The sequence below is a fragment of the Rhinoraja longicauda genome, chromosome 28 (genome assembly GCF_053455715.1).
Source record: "Rhinoraja longicauda isolate Sanriku21f chromosome 28, sRhiLon1.1, whole genome shotgun sequence".
NCBI lineage: Eukaryota > Metazoa > Chordata > Chondrichthyes > Rajiformes > Arhynchobatidae > Rhinoraja > Rhinoraja longicauda.
In genome coordinates, this window is record NC_135980.1 from 4,821,615 (window position 1) to 4,836,250 (window position 14,636).

The following is a 14,636-nucleotide window of genomic DNA, read 5'->3' on the forward strand; positions in this document are numbered from 1 at the left end:
GCTGGGACTATCTGAACGTTTAAGAAACAGACAGGTACACGGATCGGACAGGGTTGGAGGGGTATGGATCAAATGCGGGCAGGTGGGACTAGTGTAGCTGGGACAAGTTGGCCATTGTTGGCAAATTGGGCCGAAGTGCCTGTTTCCACGCTGTCTGACTCTATAACTCTGAGTCCGTGCCATCAGGCCATCACTAACACCAACCTATACACACTAGGGACAATTTACAATTTTTCCAATCCAATTAGCGTATAAACCTGTATGTCTTTGGAGTGTGGGAGGAAACCGGAAATCTCGGAGAAAACCCACGCAGGTCACTGGGTGTACAAACTCCGTACAGACAAGCGCCCACAGGCAGGATCGAACCCGGGTCTCTGGCGCTGTAAGGCAGCAAATCTACCGCTGTGCCTTCGTGCCAAATTGGAAACCTGGTACTTTTGTGATTGGTGAAACCACACATACTTTCTTCAACACAACCTATTGGGAGGTACAAAGTCCACAGTTTTAAGGTTTCTTTAGTTTTCGTTTTAGAGGCACACCGTGGAAACCGGCCCTTCAGCCCACTGAGTCCCCGCACACTGACGCTATCCTACACACACTAGGGACAAGTTACAGTTCTACCAACAAACCTGTACTTCTTTGGAGCGTGAGAGGAAACTGGAGAACCCGGAGAAAACCCACGCAAGTCATGGAGAGAACGTACAAACTCCATGCAGTCAGCACCCGTGGTCAGGATTGATCCCGGGTCTTTGGCGTTGTTCCACTGTGCTACCCTCTTCTTGTAATGGTCCTTCTTGCCTCATTCGAGTGACAACACACACTCTCCTTTTGCCATTTAATGGACATACCAAACAAAACAGCAACATCTCCGGAACAGCTCTTGCTCTTGATCGTTACCTGTCAAGAAGTGAGCTCTTTGCTTTGACACATTCAGTTTCACAGCCTTTGACCTACAATACAGACTTAGATGGGGCATCTTGGCCCGCACGGTCAAGTTGGACCAAGGGGCCTGTTTCCATGTTGGTTGCCTCTATGACTCTGAGAACACATACATGGATAGCTGAGGAATTAAATAGCCTTTTATAAGCAGATTGACAGCACTGTGGCCATTTCAACAGACTGGCTTCCATACCCTGAACGGCTAGTTTAGGTTTAATTTTACGATGAACTTAAAATTGGATAATATGATGAACTAGACCAAGTGGGCCCAAACCTCTCCTGCAATGGTACAGCACCCTCTCCTCCTCTCCTCCCTCCCTCCCTCCGCCCCTCCCCTCCCACCCCCTTCTCCCCCTCCCTCCCCTCCCCCTTCTCCTCCCCTCTCCCCATTCCACCCCCCCCACTCCATCACCCTCAACCCCCCCCCCTTATCCTCCCTCCTCCCCCTCCCTCCACCCCCTCCCTCCCTAGGAGATAGATTAAAATGTGAATAACGTTTAAAATATAACACCGATTTCAATGAAGCTTCTTCCATTAGCACCAAAGGGACGACGGTGTGTAAGGTGGGCCTACTAACATTGTCGCGCTATCGTGGACAGTTTTGGCTGTAGTTCAGGAACAAACAAACGTGGGTTTTAGTATACAGATGAATACAGTACATATGTACAACATGTAGAGCGAAGAAAAATATACGGAAGTGCAGAATATATTTATCAGAATACTGTGGGTGCAGCTTGAAAAGGTGATAGATGTACAAGTGGAAAGGAGATTTAATAGTGTGGGCCAACTGTATCAGAGGAGTTGGTGAACCAGTTCCACAGTTCACGACGATGTATCTCTCTTGGAATCACACCTCCCCCAGCTAACAATTGGCCTATCGGGGGAACTACCCTGCTTGAAGTCATCTGTTGTCAGCAATCATTTGTCCTGATCTTTTCTTGCTCCGATATCTTCTCGCGGGGGCGGCACAGTGGTGCAGTGGTAGAGTTGCTGACTCGCAGCGCCAGAGCCCTGGGTTTGATCCTGACCTTGGGTGGTCTCTGTGTGGAGTTTGCATGTTCTCCCTGTGACCGCATGGGTTTCCTCGGGTGCTCTGATCTCCTCCCATATCCCAAAGATGTGCAGGTTTGTCGGTTCATTGCCCTCTGAAAACCGCCCCTAGTGTGTAGGGATCGGATGAGAAAGTGGGATCACATTGGACTCGTGTGAACGGGTCATTGATTGCCAGTGTGGGCTGAAGGGACGAAATTTATAATTTCTTAAAAATCTGCTGAAGGGCGGCACGGTGGAGCAACGGTAGAGTTGCTGCCGTACAGCGCCAGAGACCCGGGTTCAATCCTGTCTACGGGTGCTGTCTGTATGGAGTTTGTATGTTCTCCCCATGACCTGCATGGGTTTTTCCGAGATCTCCGGGTTTCCTCCCACACTCCAACGATGTCCAGTAGAGGTTTGTAGGTTAATTGGCTTGGTATAAATCTAAATTGTCCCGAGGGTGTGTAGGATAGTGTTAGTGTGCGGGGATCGCTGGTCGGCACGGACTCGGTGGGTCGAAGGGCCTGTTTCCGCGCTGTATCTCTATCAAACTAAATAACTAAATAAAAGTGGTACTTGATGAGTAAAAGGTGCAATATCTGCACCTGAAATTGTCCAGCTTGTTTGTGATTGGATTTAAGTTTTCTAAAAAGTAGTGTATTTTGAGTCTACACTTGGGTAGAGGTAGAAATATAAGACTAGAGAGAAAATAAAATCTGCATTGGAACCCTGATCATGGATGCGCTTTAGAATCACAATGGAAAGGTCTGGGAATGATCCTAAGCATGATGGGGTTAACATATGATTTGCATTTGTTGGCACTGGGCCTGTACTCGCTGGAGTTTAGAAGGATGAGGGGGGGACCTCGTTGAAACTTACCGAACCGTCAAAGGGCTGGATGGAGTGGATGTGGAGAGGATGTTTCCACTAGTGGGAGAGTCCAGGAACAGAGGCCATAGCCTCAGAATAAAAGGATGTACCTTTAGAAGGGAGGTGAGGAGGAATTTCTTTAGTCAGAGGGTGGTGAATCTGTGGAACTCATTGCCACAGACAGCGGTGGAGCCAGGTCAATGGATATTTTGAAGGTGGAGATTGAGAGATTCTTGTTTGGTACGGGTGTCAGAGATTATGGGGAGAAGGCAGGGGAATGGGGTTGCGAGGGGAAAGATAGATCAGCCACGATTGAATGGAGGAGTTGACTTGATGGGCCGAAATGGCCTCATTCTGCTCCTAGAACGTAGTACTGTACTCGAGAGCCAACCTTCTGTGGGTAGCATGTTCGGTTCTCCTGTGGGAAAGTAATGCTGGATTGTGTAAGGCATGATGGAAGTAGCACTTTTCCCATATCCCACACAACCTGACTTTTTCTGGACTCCCATTGTCCATGTCCAGATCCCATCAGATTCTTGAGTCGGCAGATGCTGATTTATACCGGAGATAGACACAAAGTGCTGGAGTAACTCAGTGGGTCAAGCAGCATCTCTGGAGCAAAAGGAATAGGTGACATTTCGGAACCCTTCTTAAGACTCAGTAGGTGACGTTTTAGGTCGGAATCCTTCTTCAGACAGTCTTCTTTGGAAGAAGGTTTTCTGACCTGAAATTTCACCTGATGAAGGGTTCTGACCCGAAACGTCACCTATTCCTTTTCTCCGGAGATGTTTCCTGACCCCCATCATTTTGTGTCTCCCATCAGATTATTTTTTTTACTAAGAGAGTTTAGTTTATTTTATTAACTGTCACATACAGTGAAGGTGCAGTGAAAAGCTTTTGTTTGTGTGTTATCCTGTCAAAGAAAAGACAATATAATCAAGGAAATACCAAAGGAACATGACCACTCTGTCTACAGTGCCCAGATAGAGGATAAAGGGTACATTATTTAGAGCAAAGATATAACGTTGACATCAGTCTGAAGAAGGGTCTCGACCCGAAACGTCACCCATTCCTTCTCTCCTGAGATGCTGCCTGAGCCGCTGAGTTACTCCCAGCATTTTGTGAAAAGATAGTTCAAAGGTCTCCAATGAGGTAAATGGGAGGTGAGGACCACACTGTAGCTGACCAGAGAACCTTCCGGTTCCAATCAAATCTACTCTGTTGTTTTCACACTTCATACCTCTTGGCTGATGGGAGAAGAGGGAGTGTCCAGGGTGAGGCTGGTCCTTGATTAAGCTGCCGATTCATTCATCTAACACTCCAACCACACCTTGGGTATGCAAATGCAAAACAAAGAATGTCACTGTAACTTGTCACATGTGACAAAGTATTCATTCATTCATTCATTCATTCATTCATTCATTCATTCATTCATTCATTCATTCATACAGCACGGAAACAGGCCCATCAGCCCAACTTGCCCATGCCCACCCACAATGCCCATCTACACTCATTCCCCGAGTCCAAATTGGCCCACATGCCTCTAAATATTCCCTTTAATATATCTGTCCAAATGTCTCTTAAATGTTGTTATAATACCTGACTGAACAACCTCCACTGGCAGCTCGTTCCATAGACTCAAAAATTGTCCCTCAGGTTCCTATTAAATCTTTCCTCTCCCACCTAAAATGGATGTCCTCTGGTTCTTGATTCCCCTTCTTTGGGTTAAAAACTCAGCATCTACCCTATCTATTCCCCTCATGATCTTGTATACCTCTGTAAGATCACCCCTCATCCTCCTGCACGCCAAGGAATAAAGTCCTAGCATGCCCAACCTCTCCCTCTAGCTTAGGCCCTCAAATCCTGGCAACGTTCTTGTCAATCTCTGCCCTCTTTCTAGCTTATTGGAGGAATTTAGAGGGTCAGGCAGCATCTATGGAGAGAATGGACAGATGACATTTTGGATTGGTCTGAAGAAGGGTCCCGACCCGAAGCATTATCCATCCATTCCCTCTACAGGTGCTGCCTGACCCGCTGAGTTCCTCCAGTAATTTTGGGTTGCCATAATGAACAAAAAGATAAAATGCTCGATGAATTCAAAAGATCGGACAGCATCTGTGGAGGAAATGGACAAGGCATTCTTTCCAGTCGGGACTCTTCATCTTGACCCAACCTAAAACATTACCTGTCTATTCCCTCCAAGATGCTGCCTGACCCGCTGAGTTCCTCCAGCACTTTGTTTTTTGTTCATTGTGTTGACCCCAAGCAAACCCTTTTATAATCTTGAAGACCCTCCATCAGGTCGCCTCTAAAATGATCCCAATAATTCAATGTTGCCAAGAGTGGAGAGTGTTTTACTGTCATGTGTCCCAGAACGGAACAATGAAATCCTTACTTGCTGCAACACAACAGGTATGTAAATGACAATAAACAATACACACACACACACACACACACACACACACACACACACACACACACACACACACACACACACACACACACACACACAATTATAGTGCAAAAATAATGCCCCCAAATCTATATAGTTCAGAGCTTATTTGATAGCCTGATGGTTGTAGCGATAGAAGCTGCTCCTGAACTTGGACGTTACAGTTTACAGCCTCCTATACTTTCTTCCCAAAGGCAGGAGTGAATTGAGAGCGTGGCCAGGGTGATGTGATGTTTAGTTTAGTTCAGAGATGCAGCGTGGAAGCAGGGCCTTTGGCCCACCCAGTCCGCGCCGACCAGCGATCCCCATACCCTAGCGCTATCCGACACACTAGGAGCAATGTTCAATTTTACCGCGGCCAATTAACCTACAAACCTGTACATCTGTGGAATGTGGGAGGAAACTGGAGCACCCGGAGAAAGCCCACGTGGTCACGAGGGGAACGTACGAACACCGTACAAACAGCACCTGTAGTCGGGATCGAACCCAGGTCTCCGGCGCTGTAAGGCACCACCTCTACCGCTGTGCCACCGTGCTGCCCTGATGATGATAATAATAGTTCATTACTATCAGCACTCCAATTAATCTTTCCTGTTCTCCCTTCAGGGCATTTTGTAAAATGGAAACCAGGGTCTAGAATTTTTTTTTTGTTGGCATTTGAACAGGGTTGTGATCATTCTGACAAGAATTTGTAAAAACCACATGAAGAGCAAGGACTTGAATGGAGATGTTCACAGTGTTGTCAGGTCTCCCTGTGTGAGGTACCGTGTTGAATCTGACATTGTTAACACCAGCCTGATATCCTCTATTGATGTGGCCCAAGTTCTCAGTCGTGACAAGGTGACTCAGCAGGCCACTGAGTTTCTGCCAACAGGTTTAGTTTAGTTTGGAAATACAGCGGGGAAACAGGCCCTTGCAGCCCACCGAGTCTGTGTCGACCATCAATCACCCGTTCACACAAGTTCTATATTATCCCACTTTTGCATCCTTGGCAGTCGCGGGAAATTTACAGAAGCCAATTGACCCACAAACCTGCACGTCTTTGGAGTGTGTGAGGAAACCAGAGCACCCGGAGCAAACCCACGAGGTCGCAGGGAGAACGTACAAACTCTGCAGGGACAGCACCCGCAGTCAGGATCGAACTTGGGTCTCTGGCGCTGTGAGGCAGCAACTCTACCTCTGCGCCACCGTGCCAATATGAACTCTGTGGCTGTACGCACAGATGCTGCTGGGAGTTTCCAGCCCTTACAGTTCTTGTTACAGAACGTCTAATCTTTGTAACCCTACGATGGTTCATCAAAGTTCTATCCATATGTACGCTTTTGTTTCTATCCATGTAGAAATGAACCCCTGTGTCTAATGGCTTTATGTTGATTTTTATCCTGAGGGGATTTTTCTTTTGGTGATTTGTGTGTTTGTATCCTCTCATCCCTCTGTTCCTCTGCCCTAGTTAGTTACTTAATTTCAAGGAGTATTCAGCTTTGCAATTCTTCCTACTGAAACACATGGCAGTAGGACGACCAAAGTTGATTAATTTTATTAAGTCAATCTATCAAGATGTCAGAATCATGCTCTCTCGTGTGATGTTGTGTTATACTCTGTGGAAGCTGAAAGAACTCGTATGAAAAGGACGCCTCTTGTAAAAGAATAGGAAAGGCTTTGTACCACCTGGTGATTCATACATACTCGGGACCCAGGCGATATGTCGTGTCTGCCAACAGGGCAAAAAAATGACAAGCCACTTCTCTGATGAAAACATAAAAGACTCGCATTAACACGGCACCAGCAATTAAACCACCATTAGTAACACTTGCCTGTTCTGTGCCACTGGGTAAACTGTAATTAGGCAATTTATATCCATTTCTGCCCCACCCCACGGATGATGAGGAACAGCAACCTTGCATCGCAAGCCGAAGGAAAATGAAACCCGAGGCTGTTGTCACACCAGGGCACAAGGCCAAGGGCAAGATTCATCAAGAAAAATGATTCATTTAAATATATACAATGCAGTCCTTTGAGTATGATGGCTGCTTTATATTGATTGAGTTAGTTTTCGAGATATAACATGGAAACAGGGTATTCGGTCCTCTGAGTCCACGCTGACCAGCGATCACCCCGTACCACGAGTTCCACACACTAGGGACAATGTACAGAAGCCAATTAACCTACAAACTTGCACGTCTGTGGGAAGGATCCGGAAACCTAATGCAGATGGGGCATGTTGGCTAGTATGGCAAGTTGGGCCGAAGGACCTGTTTCCACGCTGTGCGATTCTATGACTCCATGACCTGGACGAAACCCACACGGTCACAGGGAAAACGTACAAACTCCGTACAGACATCACCCGTACGTAGTCAGGTTTAAACCCGGGTTTCTGGTGCTGTAAGGCGCCTCTGATTAAACCTCTAGTCATGCCTCTAAGTTTCTTTCTCCTTGTTCTGACCATTAAAATTTAATTTGACTTTAGAGATCTGGCATGCAAACAGGCCCTTCGGCCCACCGAGTCAACATCGACCATCGATCACCCCTTCACACTAGTTCTATGTTATCCCATTTTCCCATCCACTCCCGACACAGTAGGTGGAATTTCACAGAGGCCAATTAACCTACAAAACCACAAATTAACAGGAATTTACCGGTGATTTCCTTGTAGTAGAATAGGTACATTTATTGCATGGAATTACGTTAGTAAAATGTGAATTCAGTGCTGCTTTGGAGTACACGGATAAACGTGATGTGTGTTGGAATGTGATCCTGATTTGAAGGAATGGTATGGGGGAAGGAAAAGATTCAAGATTCATATGTGCGTACAAACTAACCCCATTTTACAATACAGCAACCTTAATCTGGTTAAGATAAATGGCAAGATTTGCCATTTTATATGTAAAATATTGCTACTGGATGATAATTGACATTGATCAAATTAATTTTGTCCTGACCCAAAACATGTCCTATCCATGTTCTCCACTGAGTTACTCCAGCACTTTGTCCCTTTTTGTTGTAAACTAGCTTCTGCAGTTCTTTGTCTCTACATCCATTCTTAAATATTGAATGATTATTTTCATTGAACTACTTGCTGATATTTTTAAGGCAGCGATAGGTAGATTCATGAATGGTAAAGGTGTCAGTGGTTATGGGGAGAAGGGGTTGAGAAGGGAAGATAGAGCAGCCATGATTGAATGGCGGAGTAGACTTGATGGATCGAATGGCCTAATTCTGCTGCTATCACTTAGGAAATCATTGTCTTCCTTTTTATTTTAATTAAGAATCATCATATTAAATGCTTTTGGATGTTTCACATGGTAAATTTACGTTAGATCAGCCATGACTGAATGGCGAAGTAGATGATGAGCCGAATGGCCTAATTCTACTCCTATCACATGAATCTATGAACTCATTGTCTTTCTTTATTTTAAATAATAATCCTCATATTAAGTGCCTTTGGATGTTTCACAAGGTTAGATTCACTTTGTTGTGCATTTAATGTCGGCATGATTTGCTGTTTCAAGATTTCAAGAATCAGTCTGAAGAAGGGTCTCGACCCGAAACGTCACCCATTCCTTCTCCCCAGAGATGGTGCCTGACCCGCTGAGTTACTCCAGCATTTTGTGTCTACCTTTAAGATTACTCGTTCCTCATTGAGCCTTTGAATAACAATTAGGGTCAACAATAGCCTCAGAGGCCTGCACAAAATATTCTGTACTTTAATTTTATTGTTAGCTCCAAGTTTTACATCGAGTCTTTTCAAAGCGAAGGGGGTCTCCATGACAACTAGGAGTAAGTGTCTCAGAACATTAAGTGCCCAATAATGGAAAGCTGCAACTGAAGCTCCAGATAATTTAATTTTATTCTCTGGAGCCTAATAGTAGTTTTTTTTTCATTATTAATTCGGACCATTAAATTGAACCAGGATGGAACCCAGAGGTGGCACAGTGAGCTGCTGCTCACAGTGATAGAGACCCAGATTCAATCCTGACCTCAGGTGCTGTTGATACGGAGTTTGCATGTTCTCCCTGTGACCGCGTGGGCTTTCTTTGGTTTCCTCCCATCTCACAACGACCTGTAGGTTTATAGGTGCAGGAAGGAACTGCAGATGCTGGTCTAAACCAAAGATAAACACATAAAGCTGGAGTAACTCAGCGGGACAGGCAGCATCTCTGGAGAGAAGGAATGGGTGACGTTTCGGGTCGAGAGCCTTCTTCAGACTGAAAGTCACGGGAAAGGGAAACGAGAGATATAGACGATGATGTAGAGAGATATTGAACAATGAATAAAAGATATACAAAAATGTAACGATGAAAGACAATAGACAATAGACAATAGGTGCAGGAGTAGGCCATTCAGCCCTTCGAGCCAGCACCGCCATTCAATGCGATCATGGCTGATCACTCTCAATCAGTACCCCGTTCCTGCCTTCTCCCCATACCCCCTCACTCCGCTATCCTTAAGAGCTCTATCCAGCTCTCTCTTGAAAGCATCCAACGAACTGGCCTCCACTGCCTTCTGAGGCAGAGAATTCCACACCTTCACCACTCTCTGACTGAAAAAGTTCTTCCTCATCTCCGTTCTAAATGGCCTACCCCTTATTCTTAAACTGTGGCCCCTTGTTCTGGACTCCCCCAACATCCTGCCTCTAATGTGTCCAATCCCCTAAAGGAAACAGGCCATTGTTAGCTGTTTGCTGGGTGAGAAAGAGAAGCTGATGCGACTTGGGTGGGAGAGGGACCGAGAGAGAGGGAACACAGGGATTGAAGTTAGAGAAATCAATGTTCATACCACTGGGCTGTAAGCTGCCCAGGCGAAATATGAGATGCTGTTCCTCCAATTCACTCTGACAATGGAGGTGACCTAGGACAGAAAGGTCTGTGTGGGAAAGGGAGGAGAATTAAAGTGTTTAGCAACTGGGAGATCAGGTAGGTCTAGGCAGACTGAGCGAAGGTGTTCAGCGAAATGATCGCCCAGTCTATGTTTGGTCTCGCTGATGTATAAGAGTCAACGGAAACAGTAGATGAGGTTGGAGGAGGTTCAAGTGCACCACTGTCTAACCTGAAAGGACTGTCGGGGTCCCTAGACAGAGTAGAGGGAGGAGGTATAGGGACAGGTATTACATCTCCTGCATTTGCAGGGGAGGGGGTGGTTTGGTTGGGAAGGGATGAGTTAACCAGGGAGTTGCGGAGGGAACGGTCTCTGCAGAAGGCGGAAACGGGTGGAGATGGGAAGATGTGACTAGTGGTGGGATCCCGTTGGAGGTGGCAAAAAAAATGTTGGAGGATTATGTGTTGTATGCGATGGCTGATGGGGTGAAAAGTAAGGACTAGGGGGTCTCTGTGGGGAGCAAGGGCGGAGCTGTGGGGTTACAGAGGAGACACATGTGAGGGCCTCATCTATGATGGAAGAGGGGAACCCCTGTTCTCTAAAGAATGAGAACATCTCATATGTGCTGGTACGGAACACCTCATCTTGGGCGCAGATGCGGTGTAGACGGAGGAATTGGGAGTAGGGGACAGAGTCTTTGCAGGAAGCAGAGCAAGGTGGGAAGAAGTGTAGTCAAGATAGTTGTGTGTTTATAGGTTAATTGGCCTCTAAAATTGCCCCTCATGTGTAGGTTAGAACTACTGTAAGGGTGATCATTGGTCAGCATCAGCCGACGGACCTGTGTCCATGCTGAATCTCTAAACAAAAATGAGACCGTGATAGCTTAGGTATATTTGGAAGGAAATTTGGTACTTACGAGATGCCATTCAGTAAAAAGCCAAGGAAAAGATTGGGTAAATGCACAGAGTCTTTTACCCAGAGTAGGGGAATCAACAACCAGAGAACATAGCTTTAAGGTGAAAGGGGAAAGATTTAATAGGAATCTGAGGGGTAACATTTTCACACAAAAGATGGTGGGTGTATGGAACGAGCTGCCGCAGGAGGTAGTTGAGGCAGGGACTATCGCAATGCTTAAGCAGCAGTTAGACAGGTTCATGGATAGGACAGGTTTAGAGGGATATGGGCCAAACACAAGCAGTTGGGATTAGTGTAGGTGGGACATGTTGGTTGGTGAGGCCAAGATCGACCGATAGGGCTGTTTCCACACTGTATGACTGTATGACTCTATGAGAACCAGACACGGTGTATAATTGCATGTTCTCTGATAATGTGGATGGACTTTTCAATGTGTGTGGATAGGAAAAGTCAGCAAGCAGATGAATTTCTGTAGAGGAGCCATATTATTCTTCTGGATCATAACTTGTGTGGAAAAACCATGGAAACTCTTAGTGACTGATGCTGTCTTACAGCAACTATTGAGCTGGAGTGATGCTTTGTGATCAGGGGATTTCTAGTGTAAATTCATACCCCGTGCCTTCAACCATGTTGATTACGATTGCCTCCTACAATTCTGGTAATGGACACATCTGACAAGGAAAGTATTTTTTGTAGTGGTTAACTTTAATTTTAGTCTGCATGCAATGAACGAATGATAGCTACCAATTTGTGGTCAGAAATAGAGAATATAATGTAATGTTTCAGATCTGAAGGAACTGCAGATGCTGGTTTAAACCGAAGATAGACACAAAATGCTGGAGTGACTCAGGGGGACAGGCAGCATCTCTGGAGTGAAGGGTGACGTTTTGGGTCGAGACCCTTCTTCAGACTGAGAAATATAGACGATGATGTAGAGAGATATAGAAGAAATGAATGAAAGATATCCACAAAAGTAACAATGATAAAGGGAACAGCTAGGTGAGAACATAAACTGGTGTGACTTGGGTGGGGGAGGGATGGAGAGAGAGGGAATGCCGGGGTTACTTGAAGTTAGAGAATCAATATTCATACCACTGGACTGTAAGTTGCCCAGGAGAAATATGAGGTGCTGTTCCTCCAATTTGCGTTTGGCCTCACTCTGACAATGGAGGAGGCCCAGGACAGAAATGTCAGAGTGAGAATGGGAAGGGGAATTAAAGTGTTTAGCAACCGGGAGATTAAGTAGGTCCAGGCGGACTGAGCGAAGGCCTCATCTATGATGGGAGAGGGGAACCACCATTCCCTGAAGAATGAGGACATCTCAGATGTCATATCATATCATATCATATATATACAGCCGGAAACAGGCATTTTCAGCCCTCCAAGTCCATGCCGCCCAGCGATCCCCGTACATTAACACTATCCTACACCCACTAGGGACAATTTTTCACATTTACCCAGCCAATGAACCTACATACCTGCCTAGTATGGAACACCTCATCTTGGGCGCAGATGCGGCGTAGATAGAGGAATTGGACATAATGTATTGTCTGGTGAACAGGGAGGAGTTGGCTGCGCCTAACGGCTGCGGCTCTCTGGCAGTCTGTTGTCTTTTTTTCTTTTTTTTTTTGTTTGTGTCGGTGTTGGGATGGTTTTTGTTTCTGTTTTTGGCTGTGTATGTGTGGTGGGGGTGTGTGGTGGGGGTGTGGGGTGGGGTGGGGGGGTGGGGCGGGGGGAAACCTTTATTTTATTAGGTCCCTTCCCCGGGGCGCGGCTCGGCTGCGGGCCTTAACATTGCCGGCGCAGCTCGGCTGCGGGACGTTTCAGTGCCCGGTGCGGCTCGGCTGCGGGCCTTAACATTGCCGGCGCAGCTCGGCTGCGGGACGTTTCAGTGCCCGGTGCGGCTCGGCTGCGGGCCTTAACATTGCCGGCGCAGCTCGGCTGCGGGACGTTTCAGTGCCCGGTGCGGCTCGGCTGCGGGCCTTAACATTGCCGGCGCAGCTCGGCCGCGGGACGTTTCAGTGCCCGGTGCGGCTCGGCCGCTGGACTTAACATCGCCCGGTGTGGCCGCGGGACGTTTCAGTGCCCGGTGTGGCCGCGGGACGTTTCAGTGCCCGGTGCGGCTCGGCCGCGGGACGTTTCAATGCCCGGTGCGGCTTGGCCGCTGGACTTAACATCGCCCGGTGTGGCCGCGGGACGTTTCAGTGCCCGGCGCGGCTTGGCCGCTGGACTTAACATCGTCAGCGCTGTTCGGCCGCGGGACGTTTCAGTGCCCGGTGCGGCTCGGCCGTTGGACTTAACATCGCCCGGTGTGGCCGCGGGACGTTTCGGTGCCCGGGGCGGCTCGGCCGGGGGGCCTTCCATCCCCTTGCGGGGGCTGTGCGTGTCGTTTGCCTCGGTAGGGGTCGAGCTGCCTGTCCGTGGGTGCGGGGGGAGGAGAGGGGAAGTTTTGTTGCCTCCATCACAGTGAGGGGGTGTTTGGAGTCACTGTGATGGATGTTTGTGTTGGGGTCGGGTGTCCTGTGTTCTTTTCTTTTTGCTGTATTTTGTGTGACTGCTGAAATTTCGCTCGGTGTTGTGCCGAGTGACAATAAAGTGTTGTTATGTTATGTTATGTTATGTGATTAACAGTTCACAGATTTAGTTTATTGTCACGTGTACAGAGGTACATGATAAGGGAATGACATTTTAGTGCAAGGTAATGCCAGCAAAGTCCGATCAAGGATAGTCCGAAAGTCACCAATGAGGTAGATAGTAGTTCAGCGCTGATTAAGGGATAGCTGGAGCTCACAGTAATCCATCCTCCTCAGCAGGTGTCTCTATCGAAAGAAAATGCCAATTCTGAACATAAACTAAAACACCGGGAGAAAACATGAACCGTAATTTGGACCTTTAACACATTGATGAGCTGCAAAAAGCAAAATGAATTCAAAGGTTTCAAAGGTCTTTTATTGTCACATGTACCAATTAAGGTACAGTGATAAGCGGATTACCATACAGCCATAAAAAAAAGCAACAAGACACACAACTACATAAAAGTTAACATAAACATCCACCACAGTGGATTCCCCATGTTCCTCACTGTGGAGGAAGGCAAAAATCCAAACTTCTTCCTCTTCGTTCTCCCGCGAACCATCTGCAGTCAAGGCGGTCGAAGCTCCTGTGCTGGAGCGATCGAAGCCTCCGTGTCGGGGTGGTCGAAGCCCCCATGGCTTAGAGTTCCCGAAGACGGTCTCTGACCAGAGACCACGGGCTCCGTGATGTGAAGTCCGCAAGCACCCACAGTTGGAGCTCTGAGGTCGACCCCTGGCAAAGGGATCGCGAGATCCGCGATGGCAAGTCTGCAGGCGGCCGCGGGGAGCTCTGTATATCGGTCTCCAGCAGAGGCCGGCAGCTCCTCGATGTTGGGCCGCAGTGCGGACGGAGATACGATACGGAAAAAAATTGCATCTCCGTCGAGGTAAGAGATTAGAAAAAGTTTCCCCAACCCGCCCCTCTCCCAACCCCTCCCTCCCCCAACCCCCCACACAAAACAAGGTAAAGAACACTAAAAACATACATTTAACACCTACAATTAAAACACAAAGAAGGAAAGGACAAACTTGGCGAGGCA

At 47.2% G+C, this 14,636-nt stretch overlaps 1 protein-coding gene across 2 annotated transcripts in view; it reads left to right on the top strand.

Moving 5' to 3' along the window:
• apc2 (APC regulator of WNT signaling pathway 2) overlaps positions 1-14,636 on the top strand; it is a 200,303-nt gene that overhangs the window by 153,748 nt on the left and 31,919 nt on the right. The window lies entirely within an intron of this gene.